We start from the raw sequence: 18,612 nt of genomic DNA, 5'->3' as shown, positions 1-18,612 counted from the left end.
TCTATTTTCCTCAACTATTTTACTACTTGATCTCCATTTCCCTTTTCAATTTCCTCCTTCATCCACTTATTTTTCTCATAGAAGTGAGGTCCTAGATACTCAAAGTACACTTGAATGGAAAAAAATTGTTGATCAATAGGTTTATGGTCAGTTGATCAATAGGTTGATAATATGTTCCTTCAATATGAACAAATTATATCTGATTAAACAGAACAGATTGGTCTTGAACTTAATCTTAGTAGAACACATCTAATGAGAAGAGTGAGTCTTGAGTAAAGAATTATGATTGTAATTTAACATACTGAATGAGAACTTTTGAAAGATATTTTCAATTCACATACATGAAGTACTTTTCGTTTCATCCCATCTCCTTCTTCACCTCTCTTCCTCATTTTTATTTCCCCTTTCCCCATTTCATCTGACAAAAATCATTTCACAATCTCTAAAAAATTGTTGATCAATAGGTTTATGGTCAGTTGATCAATAAGTTGATAATATGTTCCTTCAATATGAGCAAATTATATCTGATTGAACAGAACAGATTGGTCTTGAACTTAATCTTAGTAGAACACATCTAATGAGAAGAGTGAGTCTTGAGTAAAGAATATTATGATTGTAATTTAACATACTGAATGAGAACTTTTGAAAGATATTTTCAACTCACATACATGAAGTTCTTTTCGTTTCATCCCATCTCCTTGTACACCTCTCTTCCTCATTCTTATTCCCCCTTTCCCCATATTATCTCACAAAAATCGTTTCACAATCTTCACACTTTTTATGTTCATTCCTAACTATCTTCAAATCACCTTGTCTTCTTTTGAACATGGAGATCGGAAATTTGTATTCTTCCGCGATTCAATTTCCATTCCGAGTAGGTCGAACTGGATCTGTCAACTGCAAGAAAGAGGTGAAACGAGAGCTGCGATTGGTGAAGATCGGAGATGAAGGATGTGAGTGACTGACTGAAAGAAAGAAAGCATTTGTTGAGCAAGAGATGTCTGATGTCATCTGATGGAAAAGTGATGCCAGAAAGAATCTGTCAGCATTAGAAATTCTGTTAGGTCTCTATTGGATCAGATATCGACATGACATGAACTTCCAACGTTGTTGAGCGAACTTTAAATTTTGTTCATCTACTTCGGAAGTTGAGGATAAATACTACTTATTATAGAAATATATCTCAATGTCTCCACAACTTTTTAAATCATGCCCTGAGATTGAAGAAAAGTACTCAAAATCTCCTTTAGAATTAAAGAATAACACTACGTTGAGGACTGTTTGAGATAGTATCGACTGAGTTTATATAATATCTGTTTGAGAAAGTATCTTAATCGAGTTTTAAGGATAGCTCCAGCTGTTATGGAAAATCTCATTTGAATACCTAATAGGTATAGAAAAGGATTCGGAGTTACTCGTAAGTACTGTATCACATATTTACAGCACCCTTTTTCAGTTTTCATCAATATTATGATCATCATAATAACCAAAATAATATAAGGAAATTGGGTCGGACTTCGGCATAAGAATCTCACCTCAAAAATCCAAGATAATGGCATTCAGAGGAAAGTGGCCAGTCAGATAGAAAATCGTGATAGAAAATTAAGCATTACATCAAGTGAAAAACTTCAGCTACTTGAGATGCCGCATTCCATTTGATAAGGATGAAGATATTGGTGAAAAAGTAGCGAGATTCAGTGCGGTCTGTGGCACTATAGGACGAACAATAGGAATGCGAACGAGACAAGATACCCAGCTGAAGTTTCACAGAACAATGGCGATACCGTTAATAGCATCGGTAGCGAGGCATGGATTTTAAACAGACAAACTGAATCTCGTATACAAGCTGCTTAAATGAGATTTTTACGAGCGATCAAAGGTTGTAGTAGACTGGATATAATAAGGAATGCCAATATAAGAGCTGAATTGAATGTAGAACCGCTATTGGATATTCTGAAGAAATATTGAGAAAATTTGTCCACTCATTTATTCAGAATGCCATCCAATAGGCTCCCAATATTAGCATGGGAATACAAACCCGAAGGAAAGCGAGGCATAGGTAGACCAAGAGATAAATGGATGCCGGTACAGGTCAATAGAGCCTAATCCTTGTAAGATGATGATGATGATGATTATGATGATGATGATGATGATGATGATGATATTAGGAAGAAAATATACAACAAGTCTAGAATTTCTCCTTTTCTAGACTTTGATGAATAGTTTTCATAGACTTAGTAGAGCAATCAGTTCTCCGAATATTCCATTCCAAGAGTTCCAAATTCATGACTTATCGTGTAGAAATTACGTAATAGATGCTTCAGACGCTTTTAAATTACATCTACCTACATGATCACAGCAAACATGAGGTTCGCCATACTCAATCAAGTTAATTCAATGATGTTGTCAGTATTGGGAGGAGTTGTAAGTCATGAGGGAGTGTATTATTTCGGTGGAAGCTATAAAGTCGTCTACCCGGAGCCTGAACTTGATTCAGAAGACGTTACGTTGATAGCAGTCTATTGGCTATCGCTGTCGTTCAGTACACCTGTGTAAAACTCCCAACAGATATATTCCATCCGCTATTCAGAATTCCGATCACGTTCGCCCTGATCCTTGTGCATTAAATTGAGCATGAAAATATTTCTGTAACGGGCTCTCTCCACGTGCAACGAGCAAACTGATGAAGGTTGATTTTATCCTCTAGCATCCACTATCACTTTGGCTGGCAGGATGGCGTGAATTACTTTATCAATTCATAGTTTTGTAGACTTGGTTGATCATTTAATCTTTCTGAGCTGAACTGTGAAACTGTAATTGCCTTAGCCTATCAAAAAGATTGTTAATATCGACATAGGATAATGTTGATTGATATTTTGGCTGTTTCCTTTAATAATCAGGATAGGGTTGAGAAAATAATTAATTGAAAAGCTCTCATCCACCCATTATCTATTATCCTAAAAATCTGGTGTGGTACACTCACACAACTTTCCTTGCTCATATTTGAAACTACGATCAGACTTCTGTATAATTATGTGTATATATATAATTGTTTTCAAAGTACTTTTTCTTTGTGTGAATAATTGTGAAATTCAATGATTTTTTAGTCGTCATTTTTTTAAAGTCGTCAGAACAGCTGTTCTACAGATGAAATATCTCGACTATGTGTTCTTTTTATGAACTGCGCTACCTACCTACCTGATGAACGAGAAGGAGGTTACTAAGTCCATTTCCCAAGAATGGGGTGGACCCCCATTGTTTTCCCAAAAAGGATACTCATGCCAGTTGATAGAGCTGATAAATAACTATACAGGGTATGAATTTGAAAAAAATCGGTCAAGTTATTTTTGAGAAAATCGTGAAAAACATGGTTTTTAGTAATTATCCGCCATTTTTCTCGAGAATATTACTGAGCTCCTGCAATTTTCCAGGAAAAAAACTCATGTCATTTGATAGGGCTTATGAATAGCTGCTATCCATGGTTTAAATTTGAAGAAAATCGTTAAAGCCGTTTTCGAGAAAACCGTGAAAAACATGGTTTTTTAGTCATTATCCGCCATTTTTCTCAAGAATATTACGGAGCTCATGGAATTTTCCCAGAAATGAGACTCATGCCAGTTGATAGGGCTTGTAAATAGCTATCCATGGTATAAATGTGAAGGAAATCGTTAGAGCCGTTTCCGAGAAAACCGTAAAAAACATGGATTTTTAGTCATTATCCGCCATTTTTCTCAAGAATATTACGGAGCTCCTGAAATTTTCCCAAAAATGAGACTCATTCCATTTGATAGGGCTTATAAATAGCTATCCATGGTATGAATTCGAAGGAAATCATTTGAGCCGTTTTCGAGAAAACCGTGAAAAACATGGATTTTTAGTCATTATCCGCCATTTTTCTCAAGAATATTACGGAGCTCCTGAAATTTTCTCAGAAATGAGGCTCATGTCAGTTGATAGGGCTTATGAATAGCTATCCATGGTATAAATTTGAAGAAAATCGTTAGAGCCGTTTTCGAGAAAAACGTGAAAAACATGGTTTTTTAGTAATTATCCGCCATTTTTTCCGCCATCTTGATTTGGATTCCATTGAATTTCTTATTGTCGGATCCTCATGGTATAAGGACCTCAAGTTTAAAATTTCAAGTCAATCGGTCAATTAGGAGTGGAGTTATCGTGTTCACAGACATACACACACACACACACACACACACACACACACACACATACACACACACAGACCAACACCCAAAAATCATTTTTTTGGACTCAGGGGACCTTGAAACGTATAGAAAACATGAAATTAGGGTACCTTAATTTTTTTTGGAAAGCAATACTTTCCTTACCTAGGGCAAGGAAAGTAAAAAACGTTAGGTATTGGAGAAAGAGCGCGACTAGGCAGGAATGTGGGAGGATATAGTGAGTGAATATTTATGAAGATACAGCAACATGAGAAATTTTTTTTTTATTTTATTTAAGATCTATCGAGCTTTAATACATTATAGCATTATTTTATGACATTATGTTTATATTACAAAAAATGCTGTTACAAAACGAAAATGGATTTGATCAAATAAACAATCATTGATAATCCTAATTGACTTGATAAGATGAGAAATATAGTTAACAGCAAGAAAAGAAGGCTGTATTAGATGAAGTTGATGTATATCTTCACTGAAATATTTTGAATAATCACATTCTAACATTATTTTGCCTCATATCCTCAAAACGTGAGGAGGAAATGAAATGAAAACATTCTTTATTTGGCGTAGTAGGCTATTTTTAGTCCTCTCTATCACTCAACCTTTATATTTCGAATTTTCAATAGAAGGACGTATAACTTGGTTGAACTTCGTTACTAAAGATTTTTTCAATGATGATCTGATGATAATCATTTGATCATCATGATCAGATGTTCATTTCTCTGATGATCCACTTCTGACCTAAAGCCTCTGCTATATCAGCCCACATCCATTACCTCTATTCTCTAAAATACCATTCTTATAAAACCGGCAACCCTCGATAGAATATTGTAACAATCTCTTGGGAAGCTATTGGTGTCGAGGTCGCGCTGATAAGCTCCAAGATGAGTTGTGCTCAATGTGCATGCTACTCTCGTTTTGAGGGTCAAAAGGTTGACCATTTTAAGAGACGAAGAGTTATAAATGATTCCTTTCATGACTTTAAAAATGAGTTTGAAGACCTAAAGCTGTAGGTCCACTTACATCCTCCGTCTAATTATCCACGCACAACCCTAGAGCTCATGTGGGTTCACTGCATACTCAGCAAACAAAAAATAATTTCGTATTTGAAAGAGCTGATGTTGAATCATCAATGTTGACTGTTGATTTCCCTTGCATCCAAACGGCCTACCTGTTCTACAAAGGGTTTGGGGAAGAGTGTTTTCAACGAATGCTTGCAGATGATGTAGAGCGGAAAAGTATTTTTCTTTCACCGGCTACTTATATCCGGAGTGTTGTGAAGTGGAGGGGGGATGAGTGAGCTGGTGGAGTGCAAGTGGGCCATCCCAGCATGCAATGCAACTCCTCTAGTGCCAACATCAGCATCCAGTCACTTGGCCGCTCGCCAAATAGACCGGGAAATGACGCAGGGTGGCAAGGCAGGTTACATTCCAAGGGAGACGTTGACAATGGCGAAAACAAGTTCACGAGTACCTTTCATTTACTAGTGCTGTCTACCGGCTTATCGCCTTCCACTCAACGTCAAGAAAAACGCGGCGTGTTTGTTATTCTTTCGGGCTACAAGGGAAGGGAAACAGCAGATCGTTAAGAGGGTAGAAACAGCGAAATCGTTCCGACATCAGTAGCTTCTACAACGTAGTTTCAAATGTATCAACTGTAAATGTTCGCAGCATTAGACTTAGTTAGCATATTTATGAGTTGTCTGGGATGGTTCTATTATTACTCTAAAACTCTACATAAATTATTCTAGAGGTAATGACATTTCTATGTAAGCTTATGTATGCAAAATAGTACTCAAATTGATCATTGTGTGTCAATGGGTTCAAGGGAAGTAGATGAACTAGATTCGCGTCAAACTATTTCACGATCTTCGACTTTCTTTATTCTTTTATGGATTCAGTGGTACGCAATTATTGAAAAATAATAATTCGGTGGAGTATCAACAGACACTTATTCATGAGTTCTGCTGCGTGTAAGTGAGTCAAGATAAAATCTGCTCATCAGCCTCCAGACTATATAGCAATAGTATATTCATCAATGGATGGAAATTATTATCTTCGAAGTAAATAGCAACGTCGCACTATCTGTTTGAATTCTGTTGTACAGAATTAATTCGATATAGCAGAAGTACAGTGGGAAATAGCAGGTGACAATTAGCCCTGTAACTTGTGTGAAACAACATGGTGAGAACCAAAAAAATATTATTATGATAATATTAATACTCGTCTGGCTTTTATTGGTGGGGAGTGCCTGACGGAATTTCAACCTCGCCTGAATATATCATTTAAGCAGTCAATAGGCCTTACAACTGTCACACTTCAGTCGGGACCGACAATATAAAATGCCCATCCGATAATATGGGATCAAAAATATGTAAGTTTATGTGTGGTGAGAAACAGATGACTCCTTTCCATATACTGTACAATGTACAACTGTCCTTAGTATCCATCAGTCTCCTGGAAATCCAATGCTCTGAAGGATTCTCCATCACTGAGAATGCAATGCAGGTAGTCAATTAGTAGTCTGAATAAGTTTAGTTAACTAATTTTTTATTATGATATTTTGGTGAATGATGGAAATCTTCATACTTGATCTATATAATTGATTTTTGTTGTTGTTTTTATGAAATATATTATATTATATGTCCCTATAACCAACGATAATAATACTCGCTTCTCCCTTACGGATAATCTAATCATACACATCTCTTTTTTACCATACATTTATCAGATACAAACATAGAAAACCTCATAGATAATTTTCAGTACACATCATAGACAATCATACATATCTTTACTTTACCATACATTTATTTGATACAAACATAGAAAAGCTCACAAACATAGAAAAGCTCACAAACAAATTTCTTAACGAACTTTGATGACATTTTCAAGCATCTAATGAAAGAATTCTGGATAATCTCTATTCATTATTTTTTGACTGCAATAATACTTACTTACTCCAATCATAATTCCATTAGAAGAGTTTTGCTCTAAATTGTCACTACGATTACATTGTAAAACACGATTGTAAAACTACGAATGTAGAACTCGTATATTCAATAGGATAGATTTATCAATAGGAGATGTAGACAATATTGTTGATTCTTTGTAAGATCTTCATAAAACAGTCATTCTGATGCTTTGTGTAAGGTTATTTATCATTTTCTCATCATATATTTTTCTGTTAATTCAAACAATATGGGTCAATCGGATTGTAGAAATTCATGACAAATAATCGGCTACATTACAAATGCCAGAACGAATTATCTAGCTATTCTGGATATCTGTATTTTATCTGGATATCTAGCTTTTAAAAACACCAACATCATGCATATGGCACAGTTCCAAATTGATATTACAAAAACAAATTGAATTATTGAGTCTCCAACTTTGCTCATTCAATTAAAAATTTGTTTACCGGTTTGATTGTCTTTCAGTTTGAACATTGGAATAAAAGAGGATGTAGCCTACCTTTTGTTCGCATGTCAGCTTTCGCCGATACAGCAGTCCATAAACAGCGAAAAACTTTATTCGGGCTCTGTTTATTCGGTGAGCCAAACTACGGAGACGCTTTGTTTCAGTCTCCTCAAAGTGCGAATCGAACAAAGAGACAAAGCTTGAAAGTACACACTGACCACTGGCTTTGTCTTGTAGTTTTCTCTTTCACTTTTTACCATCCTGCATCGCGTTCTCTCTGTCTCTCAAACAAACCTTTGTCAATCCAATATTTGTGGTGGGTTTCGGACGCAACATGTTTTCGCGTCGGTCCAATCGAATGAGTCGAGTTACTGTCAGCCTGAATAGATAGCTATTGCCTGAATCTGCGTCGTCTGTTGATAGCTTCTTCCCAGCGCCAGAAAAGCTTGTATCCTGTTATTCTCCTTCACAGGAGAAACTACAGGAGACTAGAGACTATACAGGTACAGAGAGAGATAGAGATTGGAGGCTACTATTGCAGTTTCTGTGTATCGCTGTCAAAAGGTGGAAGGACGCTATTCGATTTGGATTTCAAAATAAGTAGGAATCTAAACTGAGAATTCCCAGACCCTTTTAAAGCTCAACTCCAGTTTTCTGTCTGTGATATTTAACGGTTAGATCGACGAATTAGAAATGAGGACCTATTGCAATTCATCATTTCCTGGACCCTCAGATTGAGAGTTACCTAGTTAAATAGAGCAGTAACTAGAATCCCCTATTGTTTTTTAAAGGAAGAAGAACACATCATTTCCAAAAAGCTCTATGACAGCTTGTGACGAATATTTCTGTCTTTTTGATGATTTTTGGAATGTTCATTCATATCTATTATAGGTATCATAAGAGAGAATGGATATAATACAGCAATAGTGGAGAAAACAGGATAGTCTTCATTTATGTGATAGAAACATTTTAATGTAGACAAGTATTATTGAATGATTGACAGAATTTTTAACAATTGGATACGTAAAAACAGGAATATTCCATATTTCGCAGCATTTCAACTTTTTAATTCTGTTAGAAGAATATATGAAGCTCAGGATGAAGAATCATTTCCACCAAGTTTTTAATTATCCTCTAATTGCATGAGTTACTTGATACTTTTTTCATATCAGATCCCATAATAATGATAAGTTCAGTATTGATTCGCTTTTTTAGAAGGTAAAAGAATCCGGGTAACGAGTTCTTCAAAAAATTCCTTGACTTGATTAAATACTAAAGTCTTGAATAATGATGCTTATTTTGAACAGAATACATCAAGCGAGTTTCAGCTTTGCTCTGTTCAAAGGCGTATAATTAATTGCCGACTAACCACCTTACATTTTTTGCAAGTTGCAAGTCGCTCTGAAGTCTGATGATGCTTCGTGTCAGTTTGGAGCTGCTTCGTCTGTTTCCACAGAATCACCCTGGCTAATCCACTTCAATGTCATAACCTTTTCTGACATCATTTTACAATTCAAATGAGTTATGCATTCATTATCGCAGGTTTCTCGTGTTTCCTGAAGTTTTTGTTCAGAAGTTTCAGTTGAGCAGTTTCCACTCAATTGCAGTATTTAAGATAAATTTACATCGTGTTTATCTCAATCTCTTCTAAACAATGAGAAGAGTTCTGAACAATGAGTCTATCATCCAACAATTGAGCTATAATGCATAAATAATGCCTTCTGCAATCTAAGTCTTCACAATGTGGCATGCGTTTATATTTCCGAGAAGTACAAATCTCAATTTCCTTTTTCTAGAATAATTTTGCCTGGATCACTTTGATCTTATTCTCGCTGTGGAATATCATGAACGTTCTTTCAGTACAATACTCCATAGCTGCAATTGGCTAACCAACCTTCTCAATCGAATAGCTGGGAATTATTGTAGTGTCAAAAGAATAAAACATTTTCAGACATGTTATTGATCGTTTCTTCAAAAAATCATATTGTGGTAATTGATTCAGAGAGAGATTTTCCAATTGAAGATTGAAATCTATAATATGGACTATCTGAATATTTTTGTCTATGCTAAGCTTTATCAAGAGAAAATAGAATAAATATTATCACTGGAGTAGATAGTTGGAAGTAGTTGTGAGAGGTAGAGATTCCTCCGTATTTCATCTTATTATAATGAGTCACATTGAAAAATTCCGTAAGTAAGGTGGAGATGTAGCGAAAGCCAGGTATTTGGAGCAGCGTCGAACTCTTTCTCAAGACGAGGAAGTTTCGTCGAAAACTTAATTTCGTCTGGAAATCAATTTTCTATTGCCCGTTTCCGAACTCATTCTCCACACCTTTTTTAAACGCTTGATGTTCTCCCCTACCAGTGATATTCTCGTTTATATAGCAGCCAAGAAGCCTTCAAAGTTCTAGAAAGAACTTTTCCACTTTGTCAGTGACTACATGGGGACAAACTAAAGGTTATTTTAGCCCTGATGGATTTTTATTTGTCAAATGACATTTTCGTTCATGTATGCATCAATTCCTGTTAAGTACATCATTCAATTCAATTTGATCAATTGATGGAGAATTTATCTATTTAGTTGGCGAAATTTTAGACGCATTCTTCAATGGGCAGTTCCAGTTCATAGGATGTTCTTGGACACTATAATTCCTCTTCATGAGTAGCTGTGGAGGGGATTTCGTGGTAATCCATGCTGACTGAAAAGGCTAGATACTTTCCAACCACAGATCTGTTAGAAATTGAGATACCGGTTTCTGTTTTTTTGTCATTATCAATCTCTGGTGAATCTTGAGTTCACCGAATCGAACAACCGAAACCGGTGTCTCGATTTTTTATGAATCTGTGGTTGAACAATATCTAGTATTTTTTTCCACCAGACCATCATTCAATTCGCAATGCACAATCACGAAACACCGACACAATAATTGTTACACTGAGTCACTCTATTTTGGAATAGTTTTTTACTGTAGTCCAGAGATGGACTTTTCAGCAGTCTCTGAAATTCAGATACAGTAAATAACTTAGCTCCAATGTTATATTGAATGTCATATCTAATTATGTTTTATTTAGAAATCATTTTTCGATAATTTAATAACTCCATTAAAGAAATGAATAAGATTATTCACTAGAGGATATTACCAACTGAATGGAACCGTTGTATTATCCCAGGACTACACTCTGGTTATGTTGTGGTAGACTTTTTTCCAAAAACTGGAATAGGTTGAATCAGAAGCCAACAATGGCTAGCTGCCTTATTCACCAGAACCCAACTGTCAGAAAAGATATCATGACAAGTGTCACTTCAGATAAGGATCATGTCTCCATAATTCTAGATATGCATTAGACTAAACATGCTCTGATGTCACATTTGAAATTCAGATCACATGTGTGTAAAGAATGCAGAAGCATTGACTTTTACATAATAATGTTATGATATTTTTCCGTGTTTGACTAAATTGAAAGATTCCGTGGAATTGTACGACGTGTCTCCACACATCAATGGGCCCGTTCTGGGTACATGAAATGTGGTAACTTGTCCGATTCTCAATTTTCCCGGTAAAAAGTTCTGCGTCCCATGGGAAGAGTTTTGACATATTCTGTACCAGAAACTAGTAACAAATTCTTGCCCCACAGTCGAAGCCTGGTAAATTGTATCAGTACCAAATTGAAGAGCTCTCATTAGTCGATTGGATTGTAGTCTACTTGCTTCTCTGCTCATGCGCTGATAGCTTGTTTGTTTACCATAGCATAGCCATAGAATACATAACCAACAAAATTATGTTTGATAACCATTCGTTAAATGATTTTTCTCTCTATAGAATATTTAAGAGTGATGGGGTGAAAGGAAAGCACACTTTTCTAGACATTAAGTTCGTGAAGCAGTCTTCGTTTATTTACTCAGCTAGTAAACGACACATTTTGGTGTGAATCAACTTCATAAGTGCGCGCCAAAAGCTTGAATCAAAGATTTTAGAATGGTGTTCCATAGAAACATTTTGCACCAATCACGTGATTGAACAATTTACCACTGGAACTAGCACAATTTACCATTTTTTCGTGTTCTCAGACCTTGCCCATTGATACTAAATCATTGAAATTTGTTGGGTGGAGCTCCAAGATCAACAAGCTATAGTTTTCTATCAATTCGGAAATTAATATCTTCCAAGATTTCAACTGTAGGTGCTCATGAAATCTCAAAAAGTGGAGATGATAAGAATCCTTTTTCTAAAAAAGTGTTTCATTTTGATAGTATATCCAAAATTGATATTCTTTGAGAAATGACACTGAGAAAAGTCTTCAAAAGTGTGATGCACAGCCTCCTATCAAATATTTTTTTCCAAATAAATGTTTGTTCTTATACTTCTAATATTCAATACTGAGAGGGCAAAAAGTTTTAACTCTGAAAGTGAAATCTTGTAGGATTGAGAGTTATAATAATTTGTATTTTGACTTTCTAACAGTTATTATCTCAGGAGCAAGAAAACTTCTGCGAGCTTCGAAAGATATGCATCAGATTATTTCCTCATAAATTAATTATACAGATGTATTACTTAGCTGACCAGCATTGTGATCGCAAATGTTTGATTTCTGACATCAGACCTTCAAGCCCATTTGCACCTGTCAATACTACTCCAAGGATTTTAAATGGAAACAATGGCAACATCTTTATCGACAGGACTGAAATTTATTGAAGCAGTCTTCTGTCTTTTCAAATTAAACTCGTTATTAACAAACGGAGAGCTTACCTCGGATGGCATTATTCAATCATCAACAGCGTTTCTCCGAAGTCCGACATTCCATTAGTACTAGTTCACGAATTGTGTCACCATTAGTGTCCCTTTTCCATTCAACGTGCGTCCTGTTCAATTCAACATCAGTGGTATGCCTCTAAAACGCATTCTTCAAGACGCATGCCCCTAATGTCACTAGCGTTGACACGTCAGGGCTTTCTACACAAGGACCGAACTGCACTAACTTTCTTCTTACTGAACTTCAATCCGTTAACTTTGCTCATAAAAACTTTCTGTATGTATGAACATGTTGCAGAACGAACTGGAAAGTTACTGCTACTGTAATCTGAAATTTGTACTGCACACTTTTTCGCTATTCACGCCTTTTTAACAACCTTCGTTGTAGAAGTTCTTGCGAAAGATATTGATTTTCTAGGTATAAGTATTGAATCAAGGTGCAAGAGTGAAGAAGTTGCATTGAAAAAAGGTTTCCATTGCTGAAAGATAGTATTAAATTGAGTAGTAATTCCATATAATCGAATATTACAGAGAGAGCTTAAACCAACGTTTACTCTAGACTGAACGTTGAGCATCCCAAACTTTGAATATCAATTTCACATATTTCCTCATCAATAAGCGAGAAAAACAATTTTTTCAAGATTCTCTTTCCTCTGCGTAGTAGATTCTTCTTTGCGTATTCTCGCTTCATCACAATAAATGAGATGGTAATGTATTTCATGAATCAGAGATTGTTAATTCAATTGATACAAATAATACATTAATTATTGATTCAAAAATACACAATTGGTCATCAAAATAATTCAAATCTACGTGGCTTCTCCTTGCAAGTCTTCAATCGAATTGAAGTGGATATTGTGGAAAAATTTGATAGTTGGAAATGGAGAAATGTTATAAGTATTATATTTAAATACAAATAACATTTTAAGGGAAATGGACGAGGTATGATGGGAATTCTATCCTTGATAGGAAATCAGAGCATCTTATTCAAGATTGTGTAAAACGAGGATTTATATATATGTTCGTAGGAATATATCATATGTTCGTAAAAAATACTGATAATCTTCAACTGTCGTATTATTGTGTTGTTTGCAATGACAATGTTAGATTATTATCTTTAAGTAGTAAATACCACACATCAAAAAGTGTAACAAATGGAAATGTTTCATAATCAATGCAAAACTATTCTGATGATATTCATTTTCACAGAAAATACCAATGGATACTAACAAAATAGATTTAGGCTCAACAATATGTTGGAATAAGAAATTAAATTCTTGAAATGATAGTTTGCTTTCAATCTGAGCACCAGATAGCAGCTGCAAGATAAAGACCATTTTCAACAAAAGCTATTCAAGGTGATGATGGTAATCACTGTTTCACACCAAACAGTAATCGTTGCTCATTAGTTGGTGAGTTTCTAATGTAAATGGTGCATTGTTCAAGTAGCGTAACAACAATCACTCTGCGACATTGCAGATTGATTTCGATGTCGGCAGATGTTCTGAATGGCAAACGGAGCAGAAGTGTAATATGCATGTCTCTCCCTGGTAGGACGTCCAACTCAAAGCAGATGGCACAACAAATAATAATATCAAACAGTGGACCAGCGGATGCAAGCTATTCACTGAACTGGGATTCTACATTGCAAACAACACAGTTCACTGTTCAGCTACCGAAAGCGCTGCAGCTCACAGTTTAAGACGTTCATCCGCTCCATGATTTCTGTACATATTCATTCCATCTCTATCCTCCCATTCAAATTGACTTCAATTGAAAGATTTTAATATGAACAAGAAATCGAAGCTCTCGTTTAATTTGTACAGTTATCAGTGACCTTCTCCCTAAGATATACGTTCTGTGGACTATTGAACATTTAATATTATAGATATAATATGGTATAATGTATTCAGTGCATTATTCATTGTTTATATATTCATGCAAACTTATGCATGGATATTAGACAATATGAATTGTATTATCAGATAATATTCCAATAATATAGTATTATTAGATAATATTCACTGTATTTTGTGGTTTTATTCTAATAAGAATTCTGATCCTCTTACTTTCCAGTGAAATAAGATTTTTGGAAAATTCTAGAACAAGTTATTCAACTCTGATTATCAAGTCTATACTGTATTCATATGAATTATCAATTCAGACTTATTACTTGGCGTTTCAACTTCATAGTCTCACAAAATAATTGTTTAAAAATTTAGAATAATAGTATTAAATGTCATTCTAAAGGAATACAAATTATGAAATATCTATTTTATCAAGTTCCACGCTCGTGATCATCTCAATAAAAAAATTAACTTTTGAATTATCTTTTTCAATCAGAGCTCATCCGCAGTTATTGGAAATTGTTTAAACGCTTATTTTTCTGTCGTCGATTTGATTCAGGAAGAAAAATCGCTCTCTGAATGAACTACTCGTGAAATTTCTGTTGAGGATGGAGTGTTTGCTCTGATTACAAATATCATAGCTTGTGTTGGTTTTTTACCGATAAGAGATAGAATTTTTAACAAAAGGTGGCGCTTATTTGTCGAGTTGCCAGATAACAATTCAATGATGGGAGATAGGTTGTCAATAACATTGCTCTGACTTCCACTGACGCCTTGCATCTAACCCGATTCACGAGTAAAAATGATAGCAAGCTGGCTTCTTTCTGAATCTCTAATATTTCGCACGTGCTCTCCAACACAATTCATACGGTACTTGGCCAATTTGTACAGACTTCGCGACTGAATGTGAATGTGAACACTCCTATTCTCAAATTGAAGCAGATCACACGTTTTCGGTTCACTGTCCAACTGTAACATTCAAATAGATACCAGTTCGAATGCACTAGATAACAAAGTAATTATAACACATATTACATAATATATTGTTTAATATATTGACATACACCAGCTAACGTAAAGGGATGGATTCACAAAAATGAACTAGACTTCATAAAAAATCACCTCAATGAAATCATTTATGATCTCTAAAACCCTCAGCCCTGGATAAACTCTCACTTCAACAGACTGTTGAAACAATATTTTTTGGAACAGTATCTTCATCATCCTCCATTAATGAAATTCTCGAACGTATTAAAACACTCGATTCAAAGTATCACTGCCTGTAGAAAATATTGAACATAACCTAGCACAGTGAATAAGCAGTAAAGATCGAACGTCTCTGTTTGCTTTTCGTCAGCTGTTCCATAGAGAAACAACGCAAGTCAGTGACTAATGTTGTTTCTCAAATGATATGAAAATCACGCTTGTAATCTAATCGAGAAGCCTGACTTATGTGGTTTCTCAGGAGAACTTTGTATTCACCTTCAAAGATTAAGATTCTGCATTAAACCAATTTTGACCAAAAAATGACTCATGTTGTTTCTGAAATGACCTGTTCTTTCAGCTGAATTTCGCAAAGGCCAGCATCCATTCTGTATGAGAGGCTTATTGAATTTGGAACTATTTTATCAAATGACTAGCCGTCAGGCTCGCTTCGCTCGCCATATCCGTCTAGCCAGGGTGCTCCGCCCCCTGGACCCCCGACTGGATCATCCAAAAATGAGATCAACCTGACAAAATTTTTAATTTAGTTACCAGAACAACTGTTTCGAAGAGGTAATCTCTTTAGATTATAGTTATATATTTACATATGGTATGGACATTTCAATTATAATTTTAAGATATTGGAATAAGAAGAATATACATGCTAAAAGACGAACTTTAAACCCTTAAATACCATCCTTAGAGTTGAAATATCGCCAAAAGATTTCTTAGTGCGCCTCTAAAGAGTCAACTGAACATACCTACCAAATTTGAACGTTTTTGGTCCGGTAAATTTTTAGTTCTGCGAGTGAGTGAGTGAGTGAGTGAGTGAGTGCCATTTCGCTTTTATATATATATAGATAGATATTTAATTGTAGTGTAAAACTTTTCAAATTTTTAAATCAATATGCAATTTACCAAAAATCACAGAGACTATTCATCACAATCTTGTTGATAGTAAGTGATATTTCTCAAAACTATATTACTTAAGATGTGTAGCCTACTATATTGTATTCAAGATTCATTTATCATCGAATGCAATTTAGGAATAACAACATCATTTAATAATTTATATAGAATTCCAAACAATTAATTCCCACTGTAACGCATATCATCATCGAATGCAGTTCAGAAATAACTACAGCCTGCGATTGCGATGATTTCTCTCAGAATTCCAAATCGAGTTCAATTATCAGTTATGGAGAACATTCAGCAGAACGTCATTTCAGTAAGATTCTGTGAAAAGGGTTGTTCCTCTTTCAAAGAAATTCTGTTCTTAATGACTCAAATCACATCATATTCACTGATTTCTAATGCAATTTTCCAATTCAATTTTAAATAATAGGTACTTCATTGCCGAGATTGAACAGAACAGTGTTCCATTTACAATGATATGGATAAGTAATAGATGGAAGCTACTGAATACCAAAGAGGAATCGTGCTCACTTAAATCTAGAGCTGATTATAGATACAAGAAAAAGAATCATGCTCACTCAAAACTATTACAATGAGGAAAGTCAGTAATAAAAGGAAGCAATCAAATGAGTATAAAAAATAATCATGCTGAATCAAATCTAGCTACTAATGAATACGATGAAAAGAATCATGCATTCAAAACTATTCTAATTCTGATTGGAATTTTGATCGAAGCAGCCACTTCTACAGCATGAGAGAGGCTCGTCAAGCTGCCACGTAGAGTGTTGCAAGACCTAGTTTTGGAATGGGGAGCCTATACTGGAGATTGCTTCCATTCAAATGAGAGCACTGCAAGCGAGAAAACGTGGAAATCAGCGTCGACCGCATTTTGAGTCGAGAGAACTGACTTCTAGAGGCGCCTGTATAAATTCCCTTCACTCCGCCGGGAACTGGGACGCTCGGATGGGTTGACCTCAGCAGCCCGAATATTAAACGGCACTAGTGTTAGCGAGAATGCTTGCACACGATAAACACGCTAAAATATGAGCCAGTTTCTCCCCGAGGTGACCCAGGGAATCTCACTCAGGCCTTCTCACAATTCCTATTAAGATTCTTCCAGACGTTTACAGACACACAGTGTGTTACACCCCATTGTGTTACACAGACTGAATTTATAAAGATCTTGTTCAACGTTTAACATCAAGTGCGCCTCAACAATCTTTGATCAGTAGTAGTTTTCAACTTATTCCATGAACTCAAGAGCTGCAGTCATTAACCGTTAACTCTACAGTTGCAACTATCGTCACACTACATCACAGGTCGGATATCAATGACCGCTCGAAAAATAATTTTGTGAATATCAGCCATAGAATTTAAAAGAAATTCTCAGTACCATGGAAATATACATGATAGCACAGCTACATAACTTTACTCAGAAGTAGTTAACTTTGAGAACACTATTCACTGATATGTTGATCAAAAAACAGTTAGGATAAAAATCACGTAGGATAATCGATCAATTCATTCGAAATATATTGAGTGAAATATATATAAAGAGTGACTTTCTGTTTTTTGTGTGTTATGTATGTTTTTATACTGAAGCGAAACCAAACAGAATAAACCGAATGAATGAGTTCTTCAGTTAAAGTCCCATATTTATCAAGTAACTCATCATTGTGGAAAGTTGTTATTGATTTGTTTAGTTCAAACGTTATCAGTTTTCTTCAGCTTTTTCAGAAAAAATTGTCCAGTGGATGAATTATCAAATCATGACAACAAATAATTAAGACAATATCGAAATCTCCCAGCACACATTTACCATGCAAATAATTTGCATCGTTTATGAAAAAACTGACAGAAATGCACCCATATAGGATAAAATATAATTATGTCTGATGAATGCCGATGTCATACCACGTATTTTTTAATCGTGCAATGCATTTTGTATGACTTATTGAAACTCTCGTTCAGCAACAATATGAATGGAAAATAGGCTACCGCAGTGTGGATGATCAATAGGGCTTGATGAAGGTTCAACTCGGTTATTGAAATATATTGCAATTTTGTGGTAATCACTACACATATGAATTTCGTCATTGATTGGAATGCTTTGAAATTGCGAATTAATTTTAGAGAGAGCTCTCCCCCACTCCTTCTTACAATCAAGCATTGCAGGTGTTTGACATTTTTCAATTAGCATACATTTTCAACCCTTGTTACGTCCTCACATATGCTACACGTTTCAACGAATAAAATAGTTTCATCTGTCATAGGAGTC

At 35.3% G+C, this 18,612-nt stretch overlaps 1 protein-coding gene across 5 annotated transcripts in view; it reads left to right on the top strand.

Annotated features, from left to right (window-relative positions):
* The window catches only part of LOC111050043 (glutamate receptor ionotropic, NMDA 2B), a 345,263-nt gene that overhangs the window by 254,388 nt on the left and 72,263 nt on the right, over positions 1-18,612 (top strand). The window lies entirely within an intron of this gene.

This window comes from Nilaparvata lugens, chromosome 5, assembly GCF_014356525.2.
Source record: "Nilaparvata lugens isolate BPH chromosome 5, ASM1435652v1, whole genome shotgun sequence".
Taxonomy (NCBI): domain Eukaryota; kingdom Metazoa; phylum Arthropoda; class Insecta; order Hemiptera; family Delphacidae; genus Nilaparvata; species Nilaparvata lugens.
This window is presented reverse-complemented; position numbering and strand designations above follow the sequence as displayed.